The 14844-nt window shown below is 39.4% G+C and overlaps 1 protein-coding gene across 1 annotated transcript in view; it reads left to right on the top strand.

The window, feature by feature from the left end:
* PEX14 (peroxisomal biogenesis factor 14) overlaps nucleotides 1–14844 on the top strand; it is an 80375-nt gene that overhangs the window by 43423 nt on the left and 22108 nt on the right. The window lies entirely within an intron of this gene.

Genomic DNA, 14844 nt, shown 5'->3' with positions numbered 1-14844 from the left:
TATGAGAGTGGTGAGGCACTGGCACAGGTTGTCCAGAGAAGCTGTGGATGCCCCATCCCTGGAAGTGTTCAAGGCCAGGTTGGACAGGGCTTGGAGCAACCTGCTGTAGTGGAAGGTGTCCCTGCCCATGGCAGGGGATTGGAACTAGATGATCCTTAAGGTCCCTTCCAACCAAAACTCTATGATTCTGTGATTAAGCACCTTGAACAGATTAGTTTAACACACAAGAGAAAGTTCACTGCCTTAGGTAGAACCAGGGAGGGTGTGCTTTCTGATTAATAAGGAAGCTTGCAACAGGTGTTCAGGTGGCATAAAGTCAGTCTAACAGCTTGTGTAGACTTGCAGAAATGACTGTACAGGTTAAACGTAAGTCCATGCATTCTACATTTTCATAACACTTTTCATCTGAGGATCTTAGAGCACATTGTACCCATTAACTACTGAAACTTTGCAGCTATTTGCATGGAGAATGGTTGATGGTGTGTATAGGGTTATCTAGATCTCACTGTGCTTTCCACTAAAAAACATCCACCTCTGAGGCAGAGGACATCAGTGGCTTAACATCACTACGTGGTTTTTAGGAGAGGAAATGAAGAATACTTTACCTAAGTGATCTTGCAGGGAGAGGGAGCTTTAGGGATACAGACTGTAATTACTGAGTAAAAAATTTACCAAGATTCTTGAAAAGCACTATGGGATATTTAATTACCAAAGATGCTTAGGCCTCTGTTTATGACTGCAAGACAGCTAATGTGCCTTATAATGTTTTGCTTAGGTTAAAGAAAAGTATGTCCTAAAACCGTTCATGCAACCAGTTTGTTCTTTTGGGGCCTCCCATCCAAGCTTTGGGTCAATACAACCCTGCATGAATGGGGAAATCTAGTTGTCTCCCAAGAAATTTATTAGGGATCTGAAAAATGAAGAGTGCGAGAATGAATGCTTCTGTTGCTAACAAACTCACAGCAGTTCCTATCTGAATCAGCGTTATCAGTAGTCACATCCGTTTTTGGCTCTGCTGTGTTTGCCCAGTGCTGATAATGTTCAGCATACAGGGAAGATTTTCACTGCTGGAGCCTTAGAATCCAGAAGAATAGATGTGGTCACAATCCAGAAATTAGTTCCACATTTCTGTATTTTGCATTAGTTGCTTTCTTTTTTCTTCCTGAAAATTATTGAGAATCCCTATCCATGTGCTGTGAAGGAGATGTCTCCCTGTCCTGCCAGTCTTCCGTCTGCATATCTGTCACTTACTGTTCAGTACCAGCCTATTCATCATGCTGACTTTTCCCCCCCATCAATTTTACCACTGTTTGTGATATTTGAACTTCTCATAAACTTCACGGATTTTTCTTAGCTTCTTTGGCAAGAAGGGACCTGCAGCATTAGCACTAACAAAACGCAATAAACCGATCAACCTTATGACAACCTGGAGAATCAGATATGGCTATCGTTTGGGGTTGTCAGGGTTTTTAGAAGAAAATCTTTATAGTTGATAGAAAGCCTTCACTATCATTCCACAAGATTTGGAAGGAGGTTTGGAAAACGTAATCTATCTAGTCCCTGTCCACGTGGAAAAATCAGTTCATATCTCATCTTTGACTCTTGTCCCTGTCACTAGTAATTCACGAGAGGGCAGAAAAACACCTGACACTAGTTTAGGCATAACTAGCCAAGTGATGCAGTGTACAAAGGCAGGCAATGCTTTCTTTTTCCTACCTTTTTATATTTGTAATAGCCAGATGCTTAAGAAAAGTGTGTGTGTGTGTGTGTGTGTTAGATAGAAACTACTTCCAAGTGAGTTTGTTATTTTAGAATAACATTGTACTCGGTGTACATTTCATTGTTTTATAACAGGGGGTTTTTTATAGCTCAGTGGTATCTAGAAACTAGGTTGAACAATACATTTCCATTCCACTGGAAATTCTGAGATTTGGAAATTTGTTTCTATATTAGATAGTGATTAACATTTAAAATCACAGATTTTTTTGAAAAAATGAAATATTATAGCCCAGATCAGTCTGTATTGATTGGACCGGAGTCTTTAATATTGTAACTGATATTAAAAGAGATTGAGAAGTATTATGATATGTACCATAATATTACAGTGAAAATATTTGGAAATTTTTTTTGTTTGTTTTGAAATCATTACTTTTTTCCAGAACATTTTGGGGGTTTTTGAAGAAAGACTTTCTGTATTTGTCCTAGAAGTTTGCTGATGAGCTCTGCTTGGAACTAAAGAATTCTCTCATAGAAGTGCTTTTCACCAGCAGGAAAATGTATCGTTGTTACTGGATAGTTCCAACAAGCTTGTCATCATGCAGTGTTTTGTACTTGCACATTTGGCTTGAATACTCTAGACTACTCAGTACGTTTCTGAGCATGAGGGAAAAAGTCCTACTTGGGCCCATTTAAAGGGAGCAGAAGAAAAGTCATGGAATACAGAAGGACAGTGTGTTGGTTTAAGCAAGATTATTTTAAAGGGCTTTGATAGAAGATCTGCAATTTAATGTTAAAAACATGAAAATCTCAGTGACTTTCTCTTTGGTTTCTGTGTGAAGTGTTGAGAAATTGTATCACAAGAGGCACCCCTTTGGTGTTTAATGATCTTGTGAAGAAGACTGAGGAAGCAACTCTCAAATTTTACACCCTCTAACTGCTATATATATGTTCTGTAATGGAGGATACAAGTCACATTAGCGGTAATATTCTCACTTCAACCCAACCCATAGTGATCTTGAACCATTTAGATCTGTACTCCACTGAACAAGAGAGGTGATTCATTTAGAGTATATTGGGTGAACAGTCTGCTACATCTGTTTCCATTGGGCCACAGAAATTCCTCAGTATTTCAGCGAAGAGTCCATAATCACCTTTGCCATGTTTTTGTAGCTTGGAAATTATTGATAAATTGAACAGACTGGTTTAGTGCCCAGGAAGTTGTGCATGCTACGAAATATTGGTTGTAAGCTTAATTTTAACAAATAATTGGAATGTCATGGGTTTAATGATGTCTCTCCACTTGGCCGTCTGACAGTAACTATGTAATGTAAAAGAGCTGTTAAAAATGGCTTTGCAAAATTAACTCCTATTGCTCACTGAGTGTGTTTTGAGTCATATCTGCCTTGTTTACTGTCAAAATAATATTTCCATTCTTGGTAGCATTGAAAAACCAGTATGATTACAGCAGAGTGAGTTGAAGTCTGTTCTAGAAGACAGTGCTAAAGTAGGCAGTTATATTCTGCGTCCTGAAATTGTTAGCCTCAGTGATGGGCAAAAAAGACCCAGGCCCTAAGTCTGACTTCTAATTTTAGTAACTTATTTATCATGATTTCAAGTGAAAGTAAACGTGGAGTGCCAAAAGAAAGTCACTTCTGTATTTACAATCTAAGAGCAGGCATTGGAGATCTGAGATATGACTGCTTGCTTGGCTTTGGGCAAGTTACTCATTCTCAGCTTGCCCATCTGTAAAATGGGGTTAATTACCACTTTTGCATTATGGACTTAGTAAGATTTATGTTAGCTATGGTTATAAACTGCTTTGATATGCTTGTTTCAGAGTTCTTGGTGCTACAGCGTGTGATTTTTGAAGCTGCTTGCTGCAGTAAAATCCACACTTGCAGAGAGGTTGAGAATTTACTTCTGTCAGCTGTGTATGGGAGAGCTACAAACTTTAGAATGTCACAATGTCAAGGCTCAGGCAGATTGCGTGCAATCCTAATCCAGCCCTGCAGCTCTGACCTTTGAAGCAAGATTCACCTTGAGACAGTTGAAGGGAATCTTATGTTCATTTGTATAAAATATTTTTGTGATAGAAGGAATTTGCTCTTCATGGTCATCCAGCCCAGGGTTTCCCCACAGTCTTCCTGGAGCAAGTAAAGGAATTCAGTTCCTGATTTTCTCAGTGAATGAGCCTGGTATTTTAAGTCTAAAGAGACAGCTTTCTCTCTTGGGGCTAAAACAAGGAGTGTAATTAGAATAATCGGTGTTGCTCTTCTGCTGAAATCCATCTCAGACTTGATGATACTTTCCTGCTAGGAAAGATAAAATAAGTTCCTGTACGAGATAATTCTCTAGGTTCTCTTAGACAACATTTCTGCTCGGTTTAAAACTATGTCTTGGGTACCCATGAACATGAAATCCTACTGTTTGCTTTTCTGCTACACACTGTTCCCTCTTGATTTTAATCTGGAGTGCAATCATTCTTTCCTTAGCTAAAAGGGGAATTTAGTTTTTCTTTCTGATGGAACCTAGTCCAGGCGAGACTCCGCTCCCCTAGGAGCAGAGCAGAGAATTCATTCTCAATGAAATCTGAGGCTCTCTGAAGTAAAAGCTGTTGACTTTGTCATACCGTGCAAATGTGCACTGCTTTTAGCAAGACAATAAAGGGTAAATGGGGTGATCTCTGCTCCTGTGGAGAGGTCGGGTGGTTACATTACACAATCTTCTAGAGCATCTTGCAGCAAATACATGGGTTATATTAAAAGTTGCAATCATATCATTTTTTAAAAGTAAATTGCTGACCTTATGCAGTGGAATCAGCTTTATTGAATTTCGCCAAAAATGCGTTTATAATCCCCCCGCCCCCGCATACACATGATATTCATGTCCTTGCTGCCCATGTGGAAATGTCCCTTTTTATGGTGATAAAATTAAATTTGTCTTTGTCTCTGCCTTGCCTCACCTTTTAAGATTCCATCCTTAAGAGACACCAGTGGATATCTGTACCAGAGAATGAAGATGGGCAATATCCCTGCATGGCTGGCTGGCTGATTGTGAGCCAGCTGCCATGGAACAAATAAATAAGCTTTTCAGATTCAGAGGATAAATAAAGCTGAGGACAGGTGTAATATGGGTATTTTTCTAGGAGTGTTGTGGCCTTAGCATAAGTTGGAATTTATTTTGGCTTGGAGGTACTTAGGCTTTACTTCTGTACTTCTTCTAATTGCCATGCGATACAAAGTGTAAAATCCACAAATAGTTATTGTGCTACTCATGTAATACGGTGTTGCGTGTCCTCCTTCACTAATAACTAACCTTAAAACCATCTAGTCTGTGGCCACCTACAGCCCTCTTCCTGAAATCACTCAAGAAAAAAAGGGTTTTGCAGCATGCGCAAGAATTTAACAAACATATATCCCATATTTCTATACCAATTTGAATATTCAAAGTAGTCTGCAAATATTAACTTACTAAGCTTGTGACATCTTTTGTAGAATGGCAAGATTGTAAGATTAATTTAATGTATTTCTGATTACATTTTCTCTTCTTTGTTAGACCTTTACATTCTACGAACAGTTTGCAAACTCTGAATTTCAGTGGGTAACAGAGGAAATACCATCCCCATTTTAGATGGAGAAGCTGAGTCAGGTATAGTAAGAACAGTTAGATCTGAGATAATTCTAACTCCCAGTCATATATATATATATATATATATATAAATAAAAATAGATATAACCATACTGTGAAGGTGATGTGTTGATGTTTATAGCATTTTCAGTAAAATTGCTCAAAGCATTTTTGTGTTTATCCTCTCCAGGCCCCAGCTGCTTTGGAAGGGTGGGAGAGGTTAAACTTAAGTTTTGTTCAATAAAATCAACACAAACCATCTAAGTAGATGAAGGGGCAGATTGGCCTCTGCAGTGTTAGCATGTATCCCTTCTAGAGCATCTCCCCCAGCCTGTCTTCCTTGTTAGGTAGTATTTAAAAGGCTAGTTGCTCAGAGGTACAGAGAAGCATATCAGAATATCATTCCTCCTGCTCTTCAAGTAACCAGGAGAATGCAGCTGTTAAACTCAGAAATGTAAAATACATGTTTAAAAGATGACTCTGTATGTGTTTAAAAAAGAGAGCGAGAGAGGATTCAAGGGAACCAAAAAATAGCAGGTTCCATTACTGTAATTAAATGGCAGCATTTAACCTATCAGGCCGTTGCGTGTATGTGAGAGACGAGCAGGGAGCTGCATTTGAAATGATCACTGTCTTCCTTGGGGGATAGAGTAGTTAAATAATTTGTTTGTGAGGTGTGAGTTCAGTGTAGGGTAAAGCAAGTGCCTGTGTGTGTGTGTGTGTATCTTAGAAGCTAGGGATGGCTGTGTGTTTACTGAGAATACCCTGGAGGTTGGTATTAACTAGCACGTGCACTGTCAGTAAGAACACAAGCTGCTCTTGCCCATTTATTAGGTTATCTGCAGAGTCAGGGCCTCACCTGGTCCCAGATATTGCATCATAAAAGGAGAGCTTTTTTTCACGCTAGGCCACCTGAGACAGACAGGAGTGGCAGTAAAAGAAAACCAGGGAGGAAATCGGGGAAGAAAAGAATCAAAGCCCTTTTGGGTGAGCTTTATCTGCTGCAGTGACTGTAAAGGGTAAGTTGTTCTGTCTGGTTGCTGGACTTGGCAGTCAGGAATGTGGGGGCTTTGTCATCCCTGGGGGACCAAGGGCAAAGCTGCTGCTCAGAGACCTACCCCTTGCACAGCACGTCAAACAGTTGCTTCCCCTGCAACAGTGTTCTGCCTGTGCCTGACATGATTTCTGTGCTTCAAGACTGTAGTGTGCAAAATTACATGGAGAGAGGGATCTGCAAAGTGCATCCTCGGCCCTTCATCATTGACCCCGACTCTGCAAAAGGCTCTTTGAGCAACCCTGTGTAGTGGTGCTGATGAGGAGCATCCTCAGAAAGGAGACACGTTCTTATATAGTGCCCAGAAGGGAATATCTTCCCATTTTTATTCACTCCCTTTTTATCTGTGAGGCAATTCCTTTGTTTAGGGGATATTTCCTAGTCCTGGAACTCGCAAGAGCTATCCTCATACAGTATGAGTTCGTGCTAGTAGCAAGTTTTTCAGCTGCTTCAGCTGCCTCACCTACTGATCTGACTTGCGTTACGTTGCAGGAACATGCCCATAAATGTTTCTTAATCTTCACTGCCGTTTCTGTGTGAATTCTGTGTAGCCGCTCCCATTTTAACTCCTGGGCTGGAGCTTTTGTGAGGCTCCAGAAGACAGCAGACAGTGTTAAAAAAAAAGATATTTTAGTATTTCCATTTTGAACATTCAATCCCAGTGACTGGATTTTGAGGGCAACACTTGGCTGAAAGGAGACCAGAGAAATGCCATGTGTTTTAGCACCCAGTCAAAGCAAAACATGAATTTGAGTCCTTGTGTACTTTGGTGAGAGTGAGAAATCTGTAAATATTTCCAAAGATGATCTGCAAGCACCAGAAAAGAAAAAGGACAAACTTGTTACTTGAATAAATCATTTATTGTAAAAGCCTTACCTAGCTCAAATGCATATGATGTAGGTATAGCTTCTCAAAACTGTCAGTTAGTCTTTGTATGTGATAATTGTGTCAGTCTCAAACATTTCACAAAGGATATTGTGTAATAGTATTCCTGTTTTACAGATGTAGAAACTGAGGCAGATGGAGGTTAAATGACCTACACAAGGTCAATAGCAAGGCTGGGAATAGAACACAAATGTGTAAAGGCTTTTTATTATACTAATAAGGAAACTCTGGAGGTGTGTTTGGCATGGTAATCGGAACCCTAGAGAACTAGAAGCAGTTAGTATGTTCTGTGCATGTCCCGAGGGAGCAATGATGAAACTCCTTTCCTACCTTACCACTCCAGTTCTCTGTGTGTGGTCACCACAGTTTTTCCACCACTTAACCTCGTTATTTTTAGTATTGTTAGCATTAGTCGTCCTTTGGGCATTTAATCCAGACTCCTTTAATTTTCTCCAGAACTCTGAAGACCTGTTGAAGGCACATGGGGAGAAAAAATTAACAATAAACAAACCAAAAGATGAAAAATGATCTTTTGAAACTTCTGCTATTTTGTTGACTTGTCCCCTAATGTTTTTGTCTTAGCTCTTCTTTTATCACGAAGGACCATGCTTGAATGTGTAATCTTGGTTTCTTAAAAGTTCGTTTGCTATTGTTTCTTTCTTCTCCACCCAAGATTAACATCCTGTGTGATGACATAGATGGTTGTTGTCTAAGTGGACGCGATGTAACCAACAAAATTGTGAAGGGTGGGTGGAGAAATATTTATACAGTTGTGTTAAAAATTACAAAGTAGGTTTGCCTTTTAAACAGAAGGTATTTCAACACTTATTGGCAGCATCAGCCTTTAATTTTACAGGTGGCTAGCTTTGTAGTAGCATTCAGCAAACAATATTTTAATGGCATGTAAAAAAATTTCTCTAAAACGAAAGAAGAACGAGGGTGATTTATAATCTGTAATGAATACTTGCTGACATGTCTTTTTATAATAGTGTATTAGCGTCTCTGTCTTTCTGGGGGAAGTGCAAACCAGATTTACCTGAAACATTTGTACTATAGTAATCAAATACCTAGTATTTAGATGTATTTTTCTTAATTGAGCTTATCTTCTCAGTATGGGTACCTGACTCCTAGGTGTCTAACATCGATTCCACTTTAAGAAACCAGGTTAGAGGAGCAAAAACATGCCATAAGGTTGTGAGAAAATAGCTGTCAGGAAAAGGACTTACTCATGCGTTCGTGGCTCCTTCACCCAGTGTTGACTTCTTTACGTTTCCTTATATTTTTGCACCATACTTGCATGTATTTTTGCTTTTTTTTAGAAACATGCAGCTGTAGTGACTGTTTTCCACGCTCCTTATAGCAACTTCCTGAGAGAGTGTACAGTATGCACTGTTGTACTGCATATTCGATGTTCTGTTCTGTGCGTTCTTCAAACACTAAAACTTCATTTAGTATACATTTTATATGTTTTTTTTTCGTGTGATAAGTCTGGACTAACAGGTTTCTTTTCTTCCTTTCTAAAGTTCAAAGTTTTGAAAGTAAAAGAGGAATGACATTGAGGCAAATTGCTCTTTAGATTACAGTTAATCTTAGTCTGCAGAGGCTACTCTCTGACAGGTGTTTCTAGTGTAGAAAATAATCCACATGCTCTTGGTAGTGTGTTTGGGGCAATCAGTAATTCCAGAGTAATATAGGGAACTGGGAATGGTGCATCAGGACAGACTTTCTCATTCTTATATATAAAACAAAGTCATCCTTCCAGATACTCTAAGAAATTTGGTTAAAGAATTCCTTAAAATGGCTTGAAATTGCTGCTGTTTTACACAATTCCTTTCTTTTGAATGCAGAGTTGGGGGGAAGGAGAGGCTGGTTCTGAATTGCAGGCCAGCCTAGTCCAGTAACAACAGATCAGCAGTGACTTCTAACCTGCAGGAATTCCACATTAGGGCCAGGCTGCTAGGTCAGATGGAACGTGGACTGTACTTGGGCCGTGCCACTGAACGGCCCTGGCGCAGGCGCTCCTCTGCTGCGCTGACCAAGGAGGGCTTGGAGTCCCAGGTGTCTGGATGACTGCAGATCCTCCAGGCCAGCTCCTTCTACTTCAGTGATGGAATTCTTGTGATGTGCTGGTTCAAGTTGTTGAAAATGCAGCTTAACACAGAGTTCCGAAGGTAGATCAAAACCAAACCTCTTATATAGCCAGTGTATAGCGAGTGTTTACCTCACCTGAATTTAAGACAACCTCCAGCTTTCTCCTTAGAAGCTCCTGAAGATAATATCACAGATCAAAGAGTAGCCAAAGGCCAATCATTTTGTTACTCTTGCTCAACAAGCTGCTTAACGAAGTATTTCTCTTCCACGCAAAGTAAATGATCTGAAGCACAAATGTTTTCTGACACTGCTGTTTTTAAAATTTGTGGTAAGTTTTGGTAATGAAGTTTAGTTTCTAGGTTTTTGAAGTGCTGTGTACCAAACTCTTCTACTTCTGGAAATGAACTTGTAGAAGAAATTAATAGCCTTTCACCTTTATAGAATGATTTTTGTTTTAGTTCCCAATTTAATGGAAGGGGAATTTCATAGACCTGATGTTTGCCCTGGGTAAGTTAATTCATTTGTGTATGCAGTGTTTTTCTTTCCTTGACATAGACTGTTGAATGCTTTGGGTCTGACTGCCTTCTGCTCTTTTTCTGCACAGTACCTGGCACAATACCTGCACAGTGAATGCCTTTTGGGGTCTCTAAAGAGTATTATAATACAAGTAATGAGGATCAGGAAACGTCACCATGAGACTTGTTTCTTTGAAGGAATAACAGCAAGCATTTGCAGATAACAGGTTGGGTGTGCTTAGAAACTTACCTGTTTAGTGTATCTAATACTGGTTTTCTCTGAATGCATAGTCTTATTCATAGGAAGGTTGTCAGCTGTGGTAACAAATTATGACAGCACTATGGTTACTAGAATAGTGTCTCTTCCATTATCTGGATTTTCTGCCCTATATGGGCTTCTTTTAAACAAATGTCAGAGCCCTGGTTATGTTCTATTCCTGATAAACTGCATTAGAATTGGCATCCTGGCATAGAGTCTTAATTTTAGAGATCCTGGCATAGACATTAATTTTAAATCCTTTCAAATATGCAGAGGTTTTTGTTCTCTGTGTAGTGTTTTCACATCATGTACTGGCTGAATAGGATGTCTTGTGTTCCCGTGTTACAACATTGGCTTCCAGCTTAGTCACATGTGTTGTCTTTTCACCCCTAGTGGATGGAATGATCCTCAGGTGGACTTACTCTACCATTGTCCATGCTAAGGAGGTTTTCCATCAGGTACTGTTCTTCTGCTTGAATGAAAATAGAAAGGAAAAACTGAAGGCAAGAGAACTAAAAATAAAACCCACAGATGATGATAAAATACAATTTCCTCCTGTTTTTAGAAGGAGATATTTTTATTTATGTTACAGAAAGACTTGTTTCTTCCGTCTTTTTTGCTGATCATGGTATTCTTAGAATAACTCTGCAGTACACAGGTCTTCAGAAGAAGGCACCCAGGACTGAATTTTTGCTGTGTTTTTGCCTATGCTTGTTGTGTAGGAATTTAACTGGGCTTTGTAATAAAACTTCTGGTGCTGTAATTCAGGTTACTGAGGACTTCTGGACACATCTTGTTGGATTTAGAGTCATGTTGCTGTCAGCCTTTTTTCTAATTTGAACTTTTTGTGAAGCAGAAATTATGCGTGTTGAATTATGCTGTCTGCTACCTGAAGATTTGTTGTAGATTAATTGAGAAATGAGGTGTCCAAATCCCGTTAAGGCTGTGATAGCGCTGCATCTAGCAGGACTTTTGCATTTCAGGATCCTGAGTCCGAGTCCCATTACCCAGCCATTTTGTCCTGCATGATGTTCCTTGTATTCTGCTCTTAGTGCTTTGGCCCCTGAAACATATAACTTAGTATTGGGAGCTTTTACTTAAGATACCCCTTCCTTGTCTCCTATGTGGAACAGAGATACCATACTTCATAGAAGCAAGGAGCTTACTTTACATTAGAAGAGGGAGACCTGACCTCTCTTACTACAAGTGAAACTGTATTTTCCCTGCCTTGAAACTACCAGTGAAATACATTTTGCGCTGACTTACAATGCTGTGATTTATGCTGTGATATACTTTGTGATATTACAATGTCCTTTCGCCTTTGTGTTTGATTTCCCCCCCCTCTAATACATTTTAGTGGGTATGTTGTCAGTGAATGGGGGTATTTACCCAAAATGCCCATAGGAGAATGAGGCATTCTCCCTGCTGTTTGCTGCCTTAGAGAAAGAATCCTCTGCTTTTTTTCCCCTCCCATTAATATCACTGCAAATTTTTTTTTCTGTATCTTTCCTCCTTGTTTTGAAATAGTATTAACAAGGGAGATATTTTTAAATAGAAAACAACTCTAAGGAAACACATTTCTCTTTCTCTGTCTCATGTACACACACCTACTATGTGTTACACACAAACCTGAATGAGTGACCAGAAGCAACTTTTTCATTTTACATTTTGAACTTCTCATATATAGAAAATGGGGAAGAAAAGTTGTGGTACTTGTTCCTGTTTTTTGCATTCCAAGACATGCTAAGCAAGTTGCTTGCCCTTTCTTATGCAGAGTGAAAATACTTTGATCCAGTTTTCTGAAGACAATACTCATTTCATAAGAATATTTAATCAGTAGAAAATAGGGAGGATTTAGTTTGTTTGTTTAGTATTTAACCAAGTGAATAAGGCAGATTAGGGGAAGGGGGGGGACACTGGACCCATAAACAAGGTGATATATAATATTTTTTTTCGTTCTCCTTTTAAATAAATACCGATCAGCTTTATGTTCAGAGACAATAGGAGCCGTTGGCTTAAATTTGCAGTTTACTGTATTTATGGCTGTAATATCAAGGTGCTGCCGTCGTAATTTCATGCCCCAATGAGAAGAGCAAGGTCGAAGCAAATGCTTCCATCGGCATCTGCTAACACACTAACTCATAAACAAGGCCCGGCTGGATCAGGTGGCACGGAATAATACAGGCTAATGAAATACAGCACAGCTTTCCATTACTGTTAGTTTTTACAGTGTCGTCATTACGTGTAATTTATGTTTAAAAAATTCAATTTTATACAAGGCTCTGGGAAATAGGGGTCTGCAGGTCACCCGACGACTTTTAACGGCTCTGAGAGTCCTTATTGCACTCTACTGTTCCAACAAAATGTTAATAATAAATAAAAAAAAAATCCCTCTTTTACTTTTTCTCTGGTTTGCATATCTTGCTCTGTCTTTTTAATTACAAGTGGCTAAGGAGAGTTTGGGGCTCTAGATGGTGTCAGGAGTTATCCCCTCTACTGATGCTCCCAGAGGGGGGTTGCTATCTGCTTGCTTTTCTTTTGTCTGTCTATCAATCACCTGGGGTCCTGTAAATGGAGTAAACACAGCTGAGGAGAGGGAGATACTTAACAACCTCTCTCCCAAACCCTCACCCTCTGACATTGCCCTCCTCTCCTCCATTACACTTCATTTTATTATAGACTCCAAAAAGCTTGCCCAGGAAGAGAAACTGCTGCCAGATTTATTTATTTATTTACATTTGTTATGCCAAAATACTTTTTATTTTAACCTTTTCCTTCCTGGTTGCCTCACTGTAATTCGTAGTTAGCATTGTGCTGTCAGACAGGTTTCCCTTACTTATTCTAGTGCCGTGCAACGGGAGGTTAGAGCACCTTTATCCGTTCTGATTGCTGCTTAGTCACCCTGATGGGTTAAAGTATATAATGTTTCTTAAAGATTGCAATTACATAATTAACAGTCTCGTAGATAAATAAAGCTGTAAGAATTCAAAGCCCTTTCAGTAGCTTATCAAATTACTTTTACTTTGCATTTTTCGGCCTGACAGTTGAGGCTAGTCAGTTTGCCTTTGATGTTTGGGTTCCTTTACACAAAGTTTGAGCTGGAAGTCCAGCAGCAGGATGTTTACATTAAAATAGTGTGTATTAATGTAAATGAAGGGTAAAAAAAATCAGAGTGATGTTTCTGAGACCATAGGTTTTGTTAAAACTTTGGGTTGGTCTCAGCCTTATAAATGCTTTATGAACTAAGACATGGGAAAGAAAATGGATCAGGAGACTGTGCCTTTCTGACCTTTTTGCAGTGTGTTCAGCTAAGCACAGAGTAGGATATAGGACAAACATTTGATGAAAGAATCACCCAGCACTGTGTGTAACTGACGGAACAGGTGGAACCGTTAGTCTGGATCAGATCCCAGAAGGTTTTTACGATGATTCTTTTAAAATGTGGCCATGTTCTTTCTGAGCAGAGTTGACTCAGTGGCTTCCAGGAACAGGAGTGTAATGTCATATCAGGGTGTCTACCCGTAGATCTTCCTTTTAGTCATATAATACCATGCTCTAATTTCGGGTAGCCTTATAGTTTGTTGTAGCTAAACAAGTTGTCCTGTCCTGTTGTGTTTTCTTCTTCATGGAAAGTGTGTGCAGGTCTGAGAAAAACAACAGTAGATACCACGCCGCCCTGCACCCCTCCCCTGCCTTTTGTCCCTGCAAAAGGATAGGTGTGATGATTGCTTCAGGGTGGTCTGTCAGAGTGGTAATAAAGCTGGCTTTGGAAACCCACAAAAGTAACTTAATTCTTTCCACCACCTTTCCCTATTACGGCAGAATTCTTAATTTCTTCCTAACCAGAAATTTTCTCCCTAAAACTAATGTTGCCTTCAGATTGTGAAAATCTTGCATTAATTACTGGATTGAGCAACACAAGGAAGAATATAATTAAGTATACGATACACTCAGTGGATGGGATAGGGAAAAGAGTTGTCACTGGAATGTCAGAGCCTGTGTCAGAGAAGGAGAAGGAAAAACTTAGTGGCTCATCTTGTTAAGCTCATACAAGGGTTTTGCATTGCAATTATTGCTACTGTGTTTCCAGAAAATAGAGAAGAATGGGTTTTTGGTAAAACTATAGATTGGGGCTCACATCTGAATTTGTTTTTCAGACTGTCAGAGGTTTGGTTTTGACCTTGGAGCACTTCTCATACCTGTATGTCTCACTTCTTCCTCATCTCTGAAATACGGGTAACAGTACTCCTCTAAGTGCTCCTCTACTTCAGAGTGGTTGTAAGAGGAACAGCATTTGGATGTACATGAGGTCCTTATATTAAATAATAGTAGATATTATATAGAAGTGCCTAAACAGACAGTCAGGTCTTAAAGTTCTTGGGTGAAGGAGTTTTTTATACAACACCTGAGGTACAGGCACCAAGAGATGCATGTGACAACCTATTTTATTCTCTGACTTGCTCTGATTCTGTGTTTAACTACAATTTACAGAGGCTGAGCAATCCCTGAAAATTGAATGGCAGCAGTGACAATCGCAGGAGAGGGTCAGCAAGAACCTTCAAGTGTAAAACAGTCATGGGTGCTAGATTATTCAAATCAGCACCCTGAAGCCTGAAAGGAAATTTTAAGGCTTTGTGAAAATTATGACTAATTCTTTGCAATGGCTGTGGTGCTGTGGAGGAATGAAATGGATG

The sequence above is a fragment of the Falco biarmicus genome, chromosome 3, assembly GCF_023638135.1.
Source record: "Falco biarmicus isolate bFalBia1 chromosome 3, bFalBia1.pri, whole genome shotgun sequence".
Lineage (NCBI taxonomy): Eukaryota > Metazoa > Chordata > Aves > Falconiformes > Falconidae > Falco > Falco biarmicus.
The sequence above is the reverse complement of the archived record's forward strand: the minus strand, read 5'-3'. Positions and strand labels throughout refer to the sequence as shown.